This window comes from Protopterus annectens, chromosome 3.part0 (genome assembly GCF_019279795.1).
Source record: "Protopterus annectens isolate FY-2018-M chromosome 3.part0, PAN1.0, whole genome shotgun sequence".
NCBI classification, from domain to species: Eukaryota; Metazoa; Chordata; order Ceratodontiformes; family Protopteridae; genus Protopterus; species Protopterus annectens.
In genome coordinates, this window is record NC_056731.1 from 1,031,593,034 (window position 1) to 1,031,613,298 (window position 20,265).

The window sequence follows — 20,265 nt, forward strand, 5'->3', positions numbered from 1 at the left end:
CATTCCCTAGGGTGACAGCTGTAGGGTCAGTTCATTCCCCAAGACAGAATTCAAGTGCATCATTAGCAAAAACTATCATCCATGCATTGTGGAATAGACTACGGCCGTAATTCACTAATCCTCTGTGTAAGACTAAGTCTTACTCGGAAACGGCAGTCTAAGAGTATGATGTCAGTGTGTCATGCATATTCATGAGGGCGCGCTGACTCAACTCTAAGGCTAACATGGAGCGTGCACGACTGCAGGCGGCATGTCAGACTGGCGAGCAGTCCAAATATCCACACCCCTGCAAGTGCCTAAACAGCAAATGTCAAGAGAAATGAGCGAGTCCGATCAAATGTCAGCATACCCAACACTACACTCCCCCACATTCTAAACCCCTGTACAGGTTTAAAATGTAAAGCTTTCCATTTTATTTATTTTTTTATTCCCGATATAGCTGCCTGTATTTGCACGTATATGCGTGGGTTTGCCCATTGCTTAGCTACATTTAACAGTGAAGACATCGAAGAGGATAATAAACTACTTATATGCATATTAAGCCAAATAGCAATAGCATAGTGGTAGAGCCTTTGCACAAAGAGGAGGCATTCCCGGTTCGAGTCCCACCTCACCCCTTCCCATTTTCTGTAGGAAATCTGTGCATAAAAATAACTCCTGGCATTTACCTTTTAATTGTTAGTAAAATGCATTGAAATGTACTATGTAGTAGTGAACGATATTTTATACATATATAAGAAGGTGGAATGGTCATGCATACTGATAAATGCAGAAGTAATGTATCTTATGCAATGTGAAGCACTGCTAAGCAAAGTTTACTAGTATTAAGCACAGTTAAGTATAACTGCTCATAGCTTAGCACTGCTTTAACTAGCGCAATGGCTTTGAGCGGAGCTGCGCATCGTGCCAACAAGTGCAAGCAAAACATATTTGCGTGGAGCTGCACACCGCGCTAACTAGCGCAACTTTGGGCAGCATTGGGCAGCATCGGGCAACGTCGGGCAATGTCCGGCAATGTAGAGCAATGTAGAGCAACGTAGAGCAACGTTGGGCAAAGTTGAGCAAAGTCAGCTAAACACAGCCACACCTCCTAGCTGGTCTGGCCAGTAGTAAAATAAAAAGCTATGACAGGCCTCGAACCCAGGATACTATGCACCCTAATCACAGTACTAAACCACTAAGCCACGACAGCTTTACATATGGATGCATTTCCAACACACTCATATATATAAATGAAAGCTTACCCATTGCTAAGCAGGTTTGCTTTTAGCTGAGAATTTTCAAAACTGGCCAATCACAAATAAGTGTGAGAAATGAGTTATATTTAAGCTCCATAGGCAGGAATAATTGCCATAACTGGTTGTAGCTCCCATCTGCAGACAGTATGGCTGGTGTAGTGCAATGGTGGGGCATTGATGGGTCAAAAGTAATGGTTTGGCTCCTCGTCCATCATCATGATGCAAGACTCTTGCAGTGTCTGTTTCAGGGCACTGAGTACAAAGCAGAAGCCTGGAACTGTCTAGCACATGATCTCACCAGTGCCACAGGCGTCCCTCACACTGTTGAGCAGGTCAGACACCACTACTCAGACATGAAGAGACGCAAGGAGGATCGACTGAACCAGTGGATACAGGAGGCCCGTGGAATGGAAAATGCCCCACTACTGAGTATGTAGCCATGGAATGAAGTATGTAAGAATTGCTATTGTAGTCTATATTATGGATAGGTATGTCTCAATATCCCTTCATTTACTTCACAGCTGCAGGTGTCTGTGCTGTGAATCAGCAAGCCTATGCAGATAGGCTGCTAAGGCTGTGCCACCAGGCAGGTTAGTAATTATTCTGCATGTGTTGTCATATAAAAGGAGTGAGAGAGCCTGAAAAGTGTGATGTAACCCATTAATAAAGGTATAATAAGTGTTGAATAACTTCTCTGCATGTACTGTTATATAAAATAAGTGAAACAGCGTGAAAAGGTGATGTAACCCATTAATAAAGGTATAATATGTCTTGAATAAAAGACCTCTGCATGCACTGATATATCAAATAAATGAGAGAGGCACTAGAAAAGTGTGCAATGTAATTAATAAAGGTATAATTCCTGGAGTATGTCCGTGTGACTTTCTTTGATATGTTGTTGTACCCTTGTATTATAGAAATAGTACTGTTGTATTAAGCGCAGTCAACCCACACATGGGTAGGCCCATATAAAGTGGATGAAGGGAGTGCCAGTAGCTGTTAAGCATATATACAGTCCTCAACTGTTGGTTCATGGCCGGCATGTACAGGTTAATCTGGCACATGAATAGCTTGTTATTGTGTTCCCCAGAAATGTCAGTGTGCTGCTAGAAATGTAGGGGACTGTCAACATATCCCTGATAATGTCACCTGAACCCCTCCAGATATGTAGATATATAAATATAAATGAAATATATAAATATGTAGCAGTAACATCTGCATCCAGGACAGTTTGTATGTCAGATACAGGTCAGGTATATCAAGAACTAGCAAAACCCATTTCACAATTTAACAGACATTGCCTAGTGTAAATGTACATGTAGGGGATATATAACTGCAGTCAATACGAATTTAGTGTAAACTTATAAGTATATATAAGTTGTTAATGGAGGTATCTTTTTACACCCTACTGTCTGTGCATAAACAATGCAATTCCACACCTCAATGGGTATGTCTCATCTCATAACATTTGTTGGGACACATGTCCTATTGGTTCATAAATATCTGCATTTACTATGATGCATGTGCCCTGTTCACATACCACAATCTTGGTGGCCCCTTGCCAGCAATCAATCCTGCATGCTGTTGGAATGTCCACTGTTGTTCTATATGTGCATGTGTTATGCTTGCTGTTCAACTGTTGGAACTCTGGTGTGTTGGGTTAATGGGAATACTACTGTATGCTGTTACAACTAAATTGGAATGCTGTTGGCTATTACTAACCAATATTGTCATTAAATCCTCCTAAATATAGAATGTATGTGAAGGTTGGTTCTAGCGGACCCACCTGTCCCACCTCAGCTGGCGATGGCACCTGGCACCAGCAGGTCCGATGCCCAGCCCGGGACCTCCTCCTCCATTGGTCCTTTGCCACCTTCGAGTGGAAGCGCTGTAGGGGATGGGGCTCACCCCCCCCATGCAAGCATTGACGGAGGAGGGCCACCTATCACCTTCCAAATGGTCCGGGCTGTGGTGCATAGGGAGATCGAGCGTTCAGTCGTTGATCCTCTATGCCAGCTCAAGGCAAGAGTGGTGCGACTCATGGGTGAGCCTGCTCCTATGTAGCCCCAGCACAGCTACCCTCCAGGCTGTGAAGGTGCAGTAGTGACTGCCCATGGGTGGGGATCTCAATTCCACTGTTGCCATCTGTGAGCTCATGGGCTTGCGATTTCCAAACATCCTTCCCTGTCAATGGTGTTCACCCATCCCATGTGTCATATTCTGCCCCTGTATGCATCTTGTTTGTCTTGTCTGTTTACCTCCACAACCTACCTCCCAAAATATACCTACTTCCCCTACCCCACATTCCACTCTCACCTGAAAAAAAAAAGGGCAATCTGTTTCCGCAAAGAAATTATGCCCCATACATAGCTGCCCATTTTGCACAAATGTTCACTGGACACATAAACTGAAATTTAATTGACAGTCCAACATACTTCGTTGTCCTCACCCCTCTCTCAGGGGTGGAAGGTTTCAAATTTCCATCCAAATTACTAGTATATGCACAGCTGTTGCTGTTAAAGAAATGGGCAGCTATGGACCTTCCCTACACCCGTCCTGCAAATCCCAAGCTGTTTTCCCTACTGTCTTTCCCTCCTTGTGCCCCTTTTTCACCACTTTACTATCTCCCCATTTTCTTTTCTTTCAAAGAAATGAGCATGGGGGTTAGCGTGAGTAAGCACTTTTAAGCAGTAGTTAGCAGGTTTGCACGAGTGTGCTTGTGTGCTTAGCTTAGTATTGCTAAGCATCGCGCAAACCCACATAAACCCACTTACAACTGCTTAAAAGTGCCTTAGTCACCCTGTATGTGAGGGCCCTTGTTCTGCTCAGCAACAAAATAAAACACCACTGTCAGTTTCGTACCCCGGACACACTAAACTGCATGAAGTACCACTAAGCCATAGTAGATATACAGCAGGGTGCTGCTGAAATATATATATCATGCATCAAAATGAGTGAATGTAAAGGAAAGATAGGAATGCCATAACACAAAACCTGTCCTGTGGAACTTTACCATCAGTTGTTGTGGAATTGCATTACATGACTGTGATAACAGAACCAGACATTCTAGCAGTGAATTATGTTACAGCAGCACTTTACAACCCCCCACGCAGTAACTTAGCAGGACAATCCCCACCAAAATGCACAAAATACCCGTGTGTTCAAGGTACAGCAAGGATGTAGGTAGGTATACTCAGTACTGGAATTGTCCAGTTTTCATGAGCATCCTGTGATAATGTCAACAAAAGAAAAAGCAGAAACTGTGCAGAAGTGAGTACATCAATATCCACAGTACAGCAGTTCCCAAAACAGTTCATGTACAAAATAAAAACATCTCAATAACTATGTACATATGCCAGCTAATTGTATAAGTAGAAAATAAATTACATACTCCCATGTATCTTGTGTTAGCATTTGTAGGGGTTAATACAATTCTACACTGTCAACTGTGTACTGGAAGTGGCAACATTCAGGTCTGAGTACAATATTCAAATCACTGGCTACACCCCTAGCATCAGTTATGATAAGTATACCAACCTTCTGACTTATACAATGGTGTCCACAGCAACCAAGCATGGGCCCCACTTTGGAAAGCTGAAAGGCCTATGCCTACCTGACTTAGCAATTTATAGTATTGGGTTGCTATGACAGTGAGTACTACAAGTACCACACAGCAGGCTGCATGTAATTGCCAAATGGTGGCCACCAATTGGTGCCGAGGCCATCACAGTCACATGTGCAGATGCCAATAAAAGCAGGCTGTACTTGCTGTCCACACATGCTATCATTTCATTGCAAGTACGGAGTGAGAGAGAGAGAGAGACACACACGGGCGCAGACAACAGCAGCAGGAAAAAAAAAAGATCAACCAAAAATATTTTGTAAGAAAAAGTATTATATAGCAAAAAAAAAAGAAAAACTAAAAGAATATATTGAAAACAAAAAATATAGTGAAAAAAATATATTGAAAAAAAGTATATTGAAAAGAAAAATATATTGAAAAAAATATATCATATTGATAAAAAAGTAATATATTGAAAAATATATTTAAAACAATATATATTGAAAAGAAAAATATATTGAAAAAAAAATATTGCAAAATAAATAATATATTGAAAATAAAAATAATTATATTGAAATAAAAAATATATCTTGAAAAAAATCATAAGCTATAAAAATAAAAGCTATTACAAAACACATGAAACAGACAAATACGAACACATACAAAGGTAAGGTATGTAACAGCTATGTATTTACTGGCATGTAGTAGATGTTCTTGAGGAGTACTCTACATAGTTTGAATCATCCATATGTGGCAGCAGTACGTATCTATGCACAGATGCCCTGCATAACTACTGGCATCGAGACATCAGTGTGTAGCTGTGTGCAGTGGGATATGACTGTGACATATGTAGTTCAGCATTAAATGTCAAACATCTGATCCATGTTTATCTGTGTTCTGTACAGTAGTGTGTACAATGTCTGTTTGTGTGAGTAGCACATACGGATATATAAACATGGATGTGACAGAGTAACAAATGCATGATAGTCATATTAATGTGTAGTTAAGCATTGGCAACAGCTGTACCAGGCTAGTATACTAATCTAGCATTTGCAGCTATATATACACCCTCTAATAATAATGTGTGCTCACATGTGACACCTGTTGATGTTGCAGCAAGGCCCAACAGGTCAGCCGTGAGGTATATGAACTTACAACAGTGTGGACCTTGTGTGTGTATGGCACACAGATACAGAGAGATCTGTCTGTGTCAGATATATTAACATCTGTACATGTGCATAGAGCAAGGGACATACTGCAACTGTTTGTGAAGGGTGGACATATATATGTTATTGAAGGTTGTTATGTGCATATTTCTATGTAGGTTGTAGTGTTTGGCAAACAAGACAGCATACAGTGCTGTTATATGACATGTGGTGGTTAAACGCCAGGGTATGATTCGTCAGGTTTGCAGTGTTGCAGCCAGTGAGGCCTGCTAAAGCTACATGGGCTGAGAACACCTTCACGCATTCCGCACAACACTGTGCAATATTATGACATAAAGGTATACCTCACAACCTTTGCATAATTTATATACCCACCATGAAAGTTGTACTGTATATGTGCCTATATGTTTATCTACATGTACACCAATAGATGTTTATATGTGTGTGTGTGTGTGTGTGTGTGTGTGTGTGTGTGTGTGTGTGTGTGTGTGTGTGTGTATATATATATATATATATATATATTTGTGTGTGTGTGTGTGTGTGTGTGTGTGTGTGTGTATAGATAGATATATATATAACTAAGAAATGAACTTCGTGACAATAACAGCATTCTGCGATTGTAATGTTATTGCAATTTACCTTCTGTAACTGCGATTGTAATGTTAATGAAAATGCACACAGCACCCTGCCTGTTCACACTTTTCTATTGGAAAGGAACTGTTGTTAATTTAAATGGCCTGCTAGAACTAATGTAATTAAAGGAAGTGAAAATGGTTGCTCATAGTTATGAAACATAAAAGTTCAACTAGAGAAGAAAAGCAGCAAATGCACTGTGTGCAAAATTCCGTCTCTGTGTCTTGGGAATTCACCTCTATTCAACGCTCATAACAGTCCACAACACCTTCAAAGAAACCAAGCAGAAGTGAACAAAAGTTTATTGTAATGCCAACAAACAAAGAATAGTTAAGCGCTTTCACTTGAATAAAACAAGCTTCCTCAGAATAATCCTGATGATTGTATGGGAGATAGGAAATATACCCCAGGAATCACCTTAGTGGCTCTGCTTGACAGGGCCACGGAAACGCATTTCTACCTGTGTGTCAAAGGCCAGGGTAGCATATCGCTAGACTTCTATAGGCCATGGGACAATAGCCTATTACCTACCTATGAAGCAATACACACCCACATGTACTTGTTGCAATAATTGCTATATGAGTTTCACTGAGTGTGATAGTGAATGTGTTGGTGAATGTGTCAGAGTTTTGTATATGTGTGATAGCTTAGTGGGAAACTGTTTCTGTCATGGTATTATGTGTCCTAGATGTGATCCCAGCAAAAGATGTGTATGCAATTGCTAGGCAGAAAAGTGGTATGCCATACGGTCTGACGTAGTCCCTTGGTGTCAACTGGGGTGGCCCATTGTAGGCTAAAGCAGTAAATGTATGCTTATTGAGTGTTACTGCTGGTGAATCCAACGCATGTATGAACTGTAGTAGTACCTGAAGCTGTATGCCTACACAGCACAGTATGGTGTATGTCCACATTTTTTGGAACCACTGTTTTGTGTGTTCCTGTAGTCCTCACAGATTACATGCCTCAGGCATAAGGCTTTGTAACTACTGACACACAGTACTGTATGGTACACAGGTAAAGGTCATCTGGGCTGCCATACCTTTGTGTCTGGTATGTATGTCTGATGTGTGTGTGGGTATGCCTGTACCATGGCCTCTGTCATATGTGTGTTACAGGATACAAGTGCATATCTAGCAACATGTATAGTCTAGTACAGCAATATGCCACCTATATTAACGAATGTGCACATATTTTAGGCAAGGGGTTTTCCATCAATGACTAGTGTGGTATACTGGTAATACTGTAACTGGACTTTACAATCATTGCAATGGAATACATATTTCCTGATGCATTAGCTTGATATAAACCTCCTGTGGCTAGGTGGTGCATTGTGTTGCATACAGTGTGCCATGTACTGTTGTATAGTCTTACATACTGGTTTATCTTTGTTGCTGTGAAAAACATGATTTGATATATGGAGTGTGCCAGGCACTGTCAGGCAGTTGTGGGCTGAGCACTGATATGTGGTATTGAAAGTGTGTATCCTCTGACAGTTAATAGGTTGCTATATATGGCAGTTAATTGATATCTGTTCTTTAGAATGTTAAGTGTGCCACATGACATGCTCACCCATATTGTTTCATTGTCTTCCAGGTAATGGCCCACCATCGTAACCCCACCTATAGTACAGCAGAGGAGGAACAGATAACAACAAGCCTGGTGCAGCACTATGCCCTGCTGTTCTCCAGAACCAGCCGGGACCAGCATGAGTGGACTGCACTGTGGCAAGATCTTGTCCTTAGGGTAAATGACACAGGCATGCATAACCAGACATATGAGCAGGTACGCCATCACTGCAGTGATTTAATTAGACATGTCCGGCAGCGTTCATCAGATATCCATAGACAACAGCTTGCCACAGGTGGTGGGGTACCCATCCACCCCCTCCTCACCAGAGTGGAGAAGCTGCTACTGAGCCAGGTGGCTCCAGGCCAACAGCAACAGCAACAAGCAACTTGTTTCATCATGGAGGCCGGAGCCACCCAGCAAGTTGACACGGAGTGTGCAGGTAACATGGCATAGCTGTAGACTACTGTTATCTCTATTGGTAGAGCATGCTCATGTGAGGTTTGTACTGTGTAGTTAGAGGATGTGGTGCCTAGTGTTGTGCAATACTAATAATTAGGAATGTAATCTGTAGGCCTGTGACTGTCAACCGTTGTACTACTGTAAGACTGCAGACACACAGTAGCAATGCCACAGTTGTTGCCACTGACAAACTGTCTCATATCCTTGTAGGTCCCTCTAGTTTGACAGCAAGGCAGCAGACCCATGCTGGCAAGTGTGTTCTACATTTAATATTGCTAATTAAATGTGCATGTCATAGGTGAGCTGTAGGCCATGTACACGTAACACACCCACGCATAATGCATGCTGTGAGACTATGCACATCCCAGTAGCGTGAGTAGCTGCCTAAAACACATACACTACACAGAGCATCCCATGCAATTGTGGCAACACTGTAGTGGACATTGGATAGGCAGCGCAATACACATGCACACAACATACACAACTTTGTCATACGCGGTACATGTTCACATGCTACACATGATTCAGGCACCCGATGCAAGTTCACACTCCAGTATCCCAAATGTCATCCGCACAGCACACATAATATACCTGAGGGGCAGATGCCTCTCATGTGGCTGTGTGACACTCTTCAACACATAACACATGCATGTTAGGTAATGCCCCTATTGGGCACCATACAAACCCATGTAACAACTGGTTGTGAAATGGTGAATGTAGCCATGATACAGCAGTTCTGGTATGCATGGTATGTGTCAGTCTGGCACACATTTGTAGCCTTGAGTGACCACATGATGCTGCATTATGATGGCTCATGGTAGTACACCCCATCCAGTTACAGTGACCACAGTACTACACATAGCATTAACTGCTATGCACCTCAATGTTGTGTATGTGCAAACATATGGACCGATACACAATATGCATAGCAATCACCTTTTGTACAAAGTGACACATATATGTCTTGTAATGCTATTGAGTGTATAGGTCACATGACACACACTGTGTATGTGTGGTGTTTAATGTTGCAGTTGTGTTGTAGCATGCCATGTCATGGCTGGCACTGGCATGGCTAATATGTCCTACACTCAACATAACCACTGTACAATGGCTATGTTGAGCAATGGTATTCCATCAGGTATACACCCACCACTCATCCTGTGTGTATACATAACATGCATGTGCTAAACCTGTGTACACATTTATCTGCTAAAGACACAGATGCACTAATCAGAAATGGATATCTATGTGACACACAGATACACATCCAGCCATGGTATGTATACCTGAGTGATGGTGCACAGGACATTGCAGAGCTTGTAATACCTGCACAGCAATATTGTGTCCATGTACACATTGCATTCCAGAGTGAGGCCAATCACTGAACAAAAACACACATGCATCAAAGCCATGTATACTGTTATTAGCAAGGTCTGTCTACACCCGCACTGCATGCTGTTGAGCAACACACGCCCTGCATGCTGACATGTGTGACATAACTGTTTGCCTTGTGATACTGTACCCCACCATCAACTGCTATTGAGTACATTCTGGATTGCTGGTGGTGTGTGTGTGTGTGTGTGTGTGTGTGTCTGTTTTAGTGAGGAGTGCATTACGTGTGTGCATGTGTGTGCATGTGTTCATGTGCATGCATTCATGTGTTCATGTGTGCATGTGGAATAGAATATATTGGTAATGAATGGTTGCAAAAGTAATTCTGAATGGGGTGCCAACCAATCTCTAGATGCACAGATAATTATGGTTTCATGTCAGGTATACCTTCTAGTAATTTGGATAATTACCCATTTACCTGCCACACATAGGTTCATGGGGTGTTTACTAGGCTAATGGCCCTGGAGCCTTTACAAGCCTAGCCATAGGATTACCCTGGCATAGTGCCACCACATAACTGGAATGTGTGTGAAGAAACTGGGATTTCTCAAATGATATCACAATTGATACATTTAATTATTTTTCCACACCATGCCCTAAGATCCCCCAAATATACGGGATCCCAAAGATACACAAGTCTTTGGAAGAACCCCCCCTGAGACCTATTGTCTCAGGTAAGAATGGATAACTGAAACTATATCCAAATATCTACAGATTACTCTATCTGAACTACTACCTAAATGTGGAAGTATAGTGAAAGATAGTACACACTTCCTAAGGAAGCTTAAGTCATGGTATGCAACTGCTTCCTCTAACTATGTTTTTGTAACTTTGGATATAGAATCACTATTCACTGTTATTCCTATTGACTATGGAATAGAAGCTATTAGAAGGTTATTATTGTCCAGTACAAACAAACAACCCGAGATGTGGAAAATATATGTTCTCTTCTTCACCTAGTATTAACAAACAATATTTTATTTTTGATGGTACACCATATAAACAATTAACAGGAGTTGCCATGGGCACTTCTGTTGCAAATACTTTTACTGCTCTTGTATTGTTTCAATGGGAGAAGGAATATATTTTTAGTAACAAACATGCACTGAATATACATGTGAAAAGCTATGCTAGATTTGTAGATGACTGTTTTCATATGGGATGATGCGAGGAAGAAGATCTTCTCCTGTTTGTCACATATATCAATAACACTACTAAATTTTTCAATTTTAAAATGTGTTCATCATCTAATGAGATCGTATTTTTAGATGTGAAATTGTATAAAAGGATGAAGTAATACAAACTATGGTACACAAAGATGTGCACACAATAAGATACCTAGATAGTAATAGTATGCACCCTCCACATGTGTTCAATAGTATAATTAAGTCACAACTAATCAGAATAAGTAGATTAACAACTGAAGAACAGATATATTTGAATGAGATATCAATAATGAAAGCAGAATTTTTAAGAAGTGGATATTCTGATATTATTATACAGAAAAATATTGAAATAATAACAGATGGCAGGAAAACAAACTACAAACCAATATTTTTAGACGAGAATATAGATGTAAACTATGGTAATTCAAAGTCTATTAAAAAGAAAGAAACAATATTAAGATATACAACGACGTTTTCAGGCTATTCTAATCAAATTAGCAGTATAATACATAAAAATTGGCCAATTCTTATGGCTATGCCAGAGCTAAGTGTTATAGTAGGATCCAAACCTAGTTTTGCCTACAGAAATAACCAGTCTATAAAAAATATGTTGTGTTACAAGGACTTTGATATAAGGCACAGTGGTGTTTATAGTAAGAAAGGGACTTATAAATGTTATAACTGTACCTGTTGTGCTGACATTTTGAAGCAGACAGTACTTTTACACACCCACAACACATAAGAAATTTTATTTTCATGTTAATGCAGAATTGTAACACCACGAAAATAATCTATCTTGCCACTTGTGTGGTGTCAAGCATTTTATGTAGGGAAGACTATCACGGAGGTTGAAAGACCATTATAATTGAACATAGGTCTGAATAAACAGACAAAATACAGACTAATGCTCTATATAAACATATATATGAGTTCAATACACATACTTTTAGATTCAGATGTATAGATGTAATACAAGTGGGTATGGGGGGGGGGTGATATAAACAACCTTGTAGAAATGAGAGAACTTGAGTGGATAATAAGACTACAGGCTGAAATCCCACCAGGATTAAATAACACCACTAGTATAAAACCAGTACTAGTTAAACGTCAATTAAATAATCTATAAAATATTATTTATGTAATTTATTATTTATGTAATATATCACTGACATTATTCTACCTGTATATATTTTCATGTTTTAAACATTTCCCTTTTAAAAATTTATGGCTGGTTGATCATGTGATTTTAACTGTTCCTCTATTTAAATGATGTAAACTGCATATTGTGTAATGCTGATGAAGGGTTGAGAGCCCGAAAGCTTCATTAAAGTTCTGTGTTTCTGTGACTACTGTTGTTCTTTAGATTGTTCTATCTCACGTGTTCAGTATAACTTATCTTAAGCATTTAGTGTTACAGGTAACACCATAAGAGGAGATTTAACCAGCCTTTTATATTTAACTTTTATATTTAACTTTGGACAATGGCTCTGTCTATTAAGAGGCTTCTTATTAAAATGAATAATCCGTTACTACAAGACCAACCATCTACTAATGATCCTCAAAAGACTGTAACAACTGAGGACACAACAAATTTGACTGCTTTAATCAATGCTTTGGAAAAGAAGGTTAGTAGCTATAAGCAGCTGCAATGGCAGAGGCTCAGCTTCTTAGCATACCTTGAACTAGGCATAGTACCAAGAGGACTGCGTGTACTAAAATGCCCTCAGATGGTAATACCTACGAGGAGCTTCTTATTAAGTGGCAGCAGCTCAATTTAGAATTGAGTGCAAGCTACATGAAACTCATGAATAGCTTCTTTGAAAATACTGAAAACCCTGCTACAAGAAATAGAACAATGTGAGAAAGATGTTAGACTATTACTTAAGAAGGATGCTGCACATGGTACCAATCACGCATTTATTGAAAGAATGCAATCGCTTGATAATAGACTTGAGTTAAAAAAGAACGTAAACTCCAAGGGACATTGACGATTACAAAAATGGACATATATTTTCTTGGCGAAAATTGAGTTTAAATATTTAGCCAAAACCGCTAAATATAAGCAACAACCTTATTCTGTCTCATCTACTAAAGACAAATCTAGAATGCTAGACCGATTGGATGATTTCACCCAGCCGGGCACATCAAGCGAGGGCCTAGCCAATCAAGCGGAGGAGTGAGCCAAACGCTACACCGTGGCGCAACATCAACAGGAGCTGAAAGAGCTAACATCGAGAAAGTAAATGGAAGGAAGCTCACAAACGTCCAGTAGCATCTAATGTAGAGATTTTACTCAATTCATCAGTCGAAAATGTGACCCTGGATGTTCCAAGAACGCCGATGGCTACGGAGCAGCAGTGGGAACCGAAGAAAAGGCAAACAGATATTTCTACTTTTTTACCGTTTTGCCTGCAACAACCAGAAAGGGTCCCGGTGAAACAGGCATAAACGGAAAATACAACGCCAACTGTAGTGGAAAATTCACCACAGACCCAAGCGGTAAAAAGGAAATGCAGCAGTCCCAGAAAAAAGCAACAAAAGCATACGCATGATAGATGGGAAGCCATCAATAAAACAAGGTACATTAAATCTAACAAACAATATTTTACCAGATGAACAATTATTCATACTAAGCAAAGGTTTGAAGTTCATTCCCTTTGCTATGGATGATGTGGTAAATTCCATCATAGATTTGAAACTTTTTGCTAGAAGCTTGATGCTAAAATTAATTTTTAAGAATTCTGTTGAAAGTAGTGGTGGTTGTAAAAAACTAAGTTTGTTCATATCACAATTATCTCCAGTTATCTTAGCATTTACTAATATTGTTGAATTAGAATTAAGATCTCTGTTTTGTAAACGTGATAAAACTAAGATGAAATATAACCTCTCTTACAAAGAATATCTAGCCCTTAAAGATCTGAAAAGAAATAATGATATAATAATAAAGCAAGCAGATAAGGGAGGGGCTGTGGTTTTAATGGACAGAATATACTATATGGATAGATTTTCTAGCTTTTTATCTGACACTAGTACATTTAAAAAGGTGACATTTCAAGAAGTAAAAAATTGTATAACACAAGTTAACATGGCTATTTATGATATGCAGCTAAGCAATGATATCTCAATTGATACATTTAATTATTTTTCCACACCATGCCCTAAGATCCTCCAAATATACGGGATCCCAAAGATACACAAGTCTTTGGAAGAACCCCCCCTGAGACCTATTGTCTCAGGTAAGGGCTGGATAACTGAAACAATATCCAAATATCGACAGATTACTCTATCTGAACTACTACCTAAATGTGGAAGTATAGTGAAAGATAGTACACACTTCCTAAGGAAGCTTAAGTCATGGTATGCAACTGCTTCCTCTAACTATGTTTTTGTAACTTTGGATATAGAATCACTATTCACTGTTATTCCTATTGACTATGGAATAGAAGCTATTAGAAGGTTATTATTGTCCAGTACAAATAAACAACCCCGAGATGTGGAAAATATATGTTCTCTTCTTCACCTAGTATTAACAAACAATATTTTTATTTTTGATGGTACACCATATAAACAATTAACAGGAGTTGCCATGGGCACTTCTGTTGCAAATACTTTTGCGAATCTTGTATTGTTTCAATGGGAGAAGGAATATATTTTAAGTAACAAACATGCACTGAATATACATGTGAAAAGCTATGCTAGATTTGTAGATGACTGTTTTTCATATGGGATGGTACGGAAGAAGATCTTCTCCTGTTTGTCACATATATCAATAACACTACTAACATTTTCAATTTTAAAATGTGTTCATCATCTAATGAGATTGTATTTTTAGATGTGAAATTGTATAAAAAGGATGAAGTAATACAAACTATGGTACACAAAAAAGATGTGCACACAATAAGATACCTAGATAGTAATAGTATGCACCCTCCACATGTGTTCAATAGTATAATTAAGTCACAACTAATCAGAATAAGTAGATTAACAACTGAAAAACAGATATATTTGAATGAGATATCAATAATGAAAGCAGAATTTTTAAGAAGTGGATATTCTGATATTATTATACAGAAAAATATTGAAATAATAACAGATGGCAGGAAAACAAACTACAAACCAATATTTTTAGACGAGAATATAGATGTAAACTATGGTAATTCAAAGTCTATTAAAAAGAAAGAAACAATATTAAGATATACAACCACTTTTTCAGGCTATTCTAATCAAATTAGCAGTATAATATATAAAAACTGGCCAATTCTTACGGCTGTGCCAGAGCTAAGTGTTATAGTAGGATCCAAACCCAGTTTTGCCTACAGAAATAACCAGTCTATAAAAAATATGTTGTGTTACAAGGACTTTGATATAAGGCACAGTGGTGTTTATAGTAAGAAAGGGACTTATAAATGTTATAACTGTACCTGTTGTGCTGACATTTTTGAAGCAGACAGTACTTTTACACACCCCACAACACATAAGAAATTTTATTTTCATGTTAATGCAAATTGTAACACCACGAAAATAATCTATCTTGCCACTTGTGTGAATTGTCAAGCATTTTATGTAGGGAAGACTATACGGAGGTTGAAAGACCGTATAATTGAACATAGGTCTGAAATAAACAGACAAATACAGACTAATGCTCTATATAAACATATATATGAGTTCAATACACATACTTTTAGATTCAGATGCATAGATGTAATACAAGTGGGTATGAGGGGGGGTGATATAAACAACCTTGTAGAAATGAGAGAACTTGAGTGGATAATAAGACTACAGGCTGAAACTCCACCAGGATTAAATAACACCACTAGTATAAAACCAGTACTAGTCAAACGTCAATTAAATAATCTATAAAATATTATTCAAGTAATTCATTATTTATGTAATATATTATTGACATTATACTACCTATATATATTTTCATGTCTTAAACATTTCCCTTTTAAGAAGTTTTTTAAAATTTATGGCTGGTTGATCATGTGATTTTAACTGTTCCTCTATTTAAATAATGTAAATTGCATATTGTGTAATGCTGATGAAGGGTTGAGAGCCCGAAAGCTTCATTAAAGTTCTGTGTTTCTGTGACTACTATTGTTCTTTAGAGATTTGTTCTATCTACGTTTTCAGAAGAAACTGGGACACATGTCAAAAGCACACATGGATCGCAGAATCTGCACAATTGGGACCCCACGTGAGAAATGAAGAATACATATGTGTGTGTGTGTGTGTGTGTGTGTGTGTGTGTGTGTGTGTGTGTGTGTGTGTGTGTGTGTTTGTGTGTGTATGTATATATATATATATATATATATATATATATATATATATATATATATACTGCCCATGGTTATCAAAAGATACTAAACTAGGCTTGCACCAAAGCGGACAAAAAATGGAAACATTATTAATAACATAAAAACCCTAACACCCTCCTAGAGTATAAGCAACTACGAAACTCCAGAAAAAAAATAATTAAAGACCACAAATCTAGTACTCCAAACTCCATTCCTTGCACTCAACAAATCCCAAAAAATTCTGGGACTCATATCATCCATGCTGCATCCTGGCAACAAAGAAAACACCTGTCCAGACCCCACCCTCTCCAACCTTGAAACAGCCAGCCAGTTCAACTCATTCCTCATAGACTACATAGCTAAACTATCAACCTCCTCCCCACCCCCCTCCTGCACAACCCCCCATCCTGCCCCAACAACCATCTCAATCACATCAACCTTCCCCCACATCCTTCTGCCTCAAGCCCATCCCCACAAGCACTATAGAAATACTTCTCCTCAAACTCAGACCCTGCTGTAATGCACCGACAACCTTCCACTCACCTTCCTCAAACAATCTGCAGACAGCATTGCCTACCCCATCTCTATTCTTATAAATAGATCCATACAAGAATCATATGCCCCTTCTATCTGGCACCATGCTTACATCATCCCCCTCCACAAAGGTGGCAAAAATACTGATACCACCAACTTCAGGCTTATTACCATCCTTTCCCCTCTTTCTAAAATACTAAAGAAAACAATAACACAATAGCACAACTCATGGCACACCTAACACTAAACAGTCTCCTCTCCCCTACCCAACACGGCTTCCACCCTGGCCACAGCACCATGACTGCCCTTCTTTCCTTTCTTGAAACCATAAACCTCGAGCGTCCCTCAGGCAAGTTTGTATCCACACTATTCCTAGATCTGTCAAAGGCCTTTGACACCATCTCACACAACCTACTTATATCCCAACTCTCCACCCTACACCTCTCTCCCACCACCATCGCCTGGTTTCCAGCTACTTGTCTAACCACCAACAAGCTGTCCAATGGAAAACTTCAACCTCCCCCTTCCTTCCCACACCCACAAATATCCCACAAGGTTCTGTTCTTGGCCCTCTTCTCTTCAACCTATTCATTAACAACTTTCACCAATCCATCCCAGACTCATCTATCATTCAATATGCAGATGAATCAACAATCATCTGCTCAGCCTTCTACCCTTCTGAGCTCCTAGCAAAAACCCAACTAGCCTTCTCAAAAACAGAAACCTGGATGCAGTCTAACCATCTGGCACTAAATGCAAATAAAACCAAACTAATTTTTTCCCCTACCAAAAACTCCATTGACAAATCCACATTCACCATACAGAGCCAAAACAACACCCTCCTTGAAATTGTTCCCAGCACAAAGCTTCTTGGCATCATTATTGATGAAGAACTAAAATTTGACACCCACATCTACTCCACAATCAAGAAATTCCAACAAAGTTAGGTCTCCTATAGATAAACTCACTAAACTAGGTATAAATCCCTATGTCACAATATGGGTTGCCAACTGGCTCACTGACAGAACCCACACTCAGTAGCAGACTCTAAATCCAACTTCAGACCAATGACAAGTGGAGTACCACAGAGTTCAGTCCTGGGTCCTCTCCTGTTTGGTATCTACATCTCTGAAGTACAGGCTAACATAGAAGGTCTTTGGCTAACAAAGTTAGCAGATGACTGCAAACTAGGAGCCATAATCAAAATTCCTAATGATGTGGACATCCTGCAAAAGAACGTCACTGAGACAGATGCCTGGTGTCAAAACCATGGCCTCAAGGTCAATGCCAGAAAGTGCATTCTCATCCCTTTTGGTAAAAACTCTGTACCAATGAACTACCACATAGGCAGTAGTCTACTTAACACTGAAAGTGTGATAAGAGACCTTGGGACACAGGTGGACAGTAGTCTCTCCTTTGATAATCACATCACCATAGTAGTCAGGAAATCCTTCTACATGGCACACCTCATCAAAAAAGATTTTTCATCCAGGAAAAAAGAGGCCATTGTTCCCCTCTACTCATCACTCATTAGTCCCATTGTAGAGTACAACGCCCCTTTTGGTATGTACTTCACAAGACATCTACAACTGGAAAGGCCGCAGAAATATCTCACAGAGAGGATTACCAGCCTTAAACAGATGCCTTATGCAGACCATCTCAAAAAACTCCAGCTTTACTCTGTTGCATATCACCTAGTCAGAGGCGATCTCTGCCTAACATACAAAGCTATGTCATACCCAGAGCTGTTGGACATGTTCCACTTAAAGAATTCCTGATCCCTCCGATCTACATGCTCTAGGGACCTAAACCTTGCCACCACAATAAACAGAGCATGTTGGAGGGATAGTTTCCTGTCCCAGAGACTTCCCATACTCTGGAACAAACTACCTATCCATATCAAACAAAGCTCTTCATTAGCACTCTTCAAGAAAAATCTTGATGATTGGAAGGGAGATAGGAAATTCACCCCGGGGATCACTTCTGTGGCTCTGCTTGACAAGGGCACAGGAAAATAATTTTCTTGGGTGGCAAAAGCCAGGGTACCATTTGGCTAGGCTTATATAGGCCCTAGGGCCAATAGCCTAGTACATACCTATGAGCCTATGAACCTATAGACACAACTGCTTCCTAAGCCCCTCTACCCAACAAACTCTTGCATCCACCTTCCTGCTCCCCTCCCTTATGTATGGTGCCCCTCTTTTCATCAATCTCCATCTTGGCCTTCGATCCAAACTTGAATCCTGCTACCACAACATCTCCAAATTTGCACCCATTTCAAAAAACTTATTCCACCACTGCCACTCCCTCCTCACCCTCAACTGGCTTGAACTACCCAACTACCTCAGTTACCTACAACTCACCATTGCCCATAAGCTCATCTTTAAACCTGCCAACTGTCCAGTTCTCGCTACTTCCTTAAAACCTTACATTCACAACTGCTCACTCAGATCCAAAAAACAAAAATTCCTTCAGGTCCCAAACTTGCAAGACCTCCTGGCCATCTACTGCTGTCCCACTCCTTAGCTAAACAATCAAAATCTCTCAACACATACCAACGCAACCTACCTAACCATACAAATTTCAAATCTCAGCTGCTCTTTCATCTTTCTTCCAAATGGGAATGCCCTTGTCATGCTCCAACTTAACCCCCCCCCCTCATTCCACCTTGCACTGCCTCATCCAACTGCCTCTACTATTACTTCATCCCACCCAAAACAATCCCTCTCCTACTAAAAACAAATTTTCTCTCTAATATCTATTGTACTATACTCTCCAATCTCAAATATACTATTACCCTCTCCATGCATAATATTTTCCTAACCTACTAATGGCTAGTAGCCATATATTTTGAAATGTTAAACCTACAATTGAGTTCATAACAAAAATATTCACTTTATGTAAATGTTGAAACTTCTGTATTGAATTATGTCTTTTCATTTTTGCAACATTGTGACAAGCCAATTGCAAATATCATGGAGTTTATCTGTAAATGTTTTAATTAGCTGTATGAACTATTTCCTTGTATAACATGTGAAATGTAACTTACAATTATTGTGGAGCTTTTCTCCCGAGCCTACATTGAAAACGGGCTAATCTTGGCCCAGTGGACTTCCCCGGTCATCATACGTAAGTAAAATAAATAAATAACTAAATAAATATATATATATACAATGCCTTAGCTAAACATAGCATCTCTTGCTCTTCATTTACTAAATTTTATTTTATTATTCTTGAACAAGTAGAATG